Genomic DNA, 1,660 nt, shown 5'->3' on the forward strand with positions numbered 1-1,660 from the left:
AAACGCATGAAGAAACTCCATGCAGATGGATCGTTTGGACTCACTTGATTTTGAATCACTTGAGACATGCAAAATCATACCACATGGAACAAGAAAGTAACTTGTTGGATGCAATACATTTTTTATCTGTGCAGTCCAATGAGTGCTGAGGCACGCAGTGGATATCGTTATGTTCTTACTTCACTGCTGATTTGAGTAGATACAAGAGTATTTTCTTGATGAATCACAAGTCTGAAATATTAAAAATTTCAAAGCTATTTCAGAGTAAAGATCATCGTGACAAGAGGATAAACTGTCGACGATATGATCATAGACATGAATATCTGAGTTGCGAGTTTTGGTACACAGTTAAGACAATGTGGAAATTGTTTCGCAGTTCATGCCACCTAGAACACCATAGTGTGATGGTGTGTCCGAACGTCATAGCCGCGCCTTATTTAATTTGGTGCATACTATGATGTCTCTTATCGAATTACCACTATCGTTTATGGGTTATGCATTAGAGACAACCGCATTCACTTTAAATAGGGCACCGCGTATTTCCGTTGAGATGACATAGTATCGACTATGGTTTGGAGAAACCTAAGCTGTCGTTTCTTAAAAGTTTGGGGCTGCGATGCTTATGTGAAAAAGTTTCAGTCTGATAAGCTCGAACCCAAAGCGGATAAATGCATCTTCATAGGATATCGAAAACAGTTGGGTACATCTCCTATCTCAGATCCAGAAGCGAAGTGTTTGTTTCTAGAAATGGGTCCTTTCTCGAGGAAAGGTTTCTCTCGAAAGAATTGAGTGGGAGGGTGGTGGAGCTTGATGAGGTTAATGAACCGTCACTTCAACCAGTGTGTAGCAAGGCGTAGGAAGTTGTTCCTATGGCGCCTACACCAATTGATGTGGAAACTGATGATGGTGATCATTGAGCTTCGGATAAAGTTACTACAAACCTCGTAGGTCGACAAGGTCGCGCACTACTATAGAATGGTACGGTAACCTTGTCTGGAGGTCATGTTGTTGAACAACAATGAACCTACGAGCTATGGAGAAGCGATGGTGGGCCCGGATTCCGACAAATGGCTGGAGGCCATGAAATCCGAGAGAGAATCCATGTATGAAAACAAAGTGTAGACTTTGGAAGAACTACTTGATGGTCATAGGACTGTTAAGTAAAGATGGATCTTTAAAGGGAAGACGAACGATGATGGTGAAAAGTCACCATTAAGAAAAGCTCGACTTACCGCAAAGATGTTTCCGACAAGTTCAAATTGTTGACTATGATGAGACTTTCTCACTCGTAGCGATGTTGAAAATCTATTTGAATTATGTTAGCAATTGCTGCATTGTTTGTGAAATATTGCACATAGGATGTCAAAACATTTTTTCCTCGACGGTTTCCTTGAGGAAAAGTTGTATGTGATAGAACCAGAAGGTTTTGTCAATCCTAAGGATGCTAACAAGTATGCAAGCTCCAACGATCCTTCTATGGATTGGTGCAAGCATCTCGGAGTTGGAATATACGCTTTGATGAGATGATCAAAGCTTTTGGGTTTGTACAAGGTTTATGAGAAACTTGTGTTTCCAAAGAAGTGAGTGGGAGCACAATAGAATTTCTGATAAGTATATGTGGTTGACATATTGTAGATCGGAAGTAATGTAGAATTTCTGT

This window comes from Hordeum vulgare, chromosome 3H, assembly GCF_904849725.1.
Source record: "Hordeum vulgare subsp. vulgare chromosome 3H, MorexV3_pseudomolecules_assembly, whole genome shotgun sequence".
Classification (NCBI taxonomy): domain Eukaryota; kingdom Viridiplantae; phylum Streptophyta; class Magnoliopsida; order Poales; family Poaceae; genus Hordeum; species Hordeum vulgare.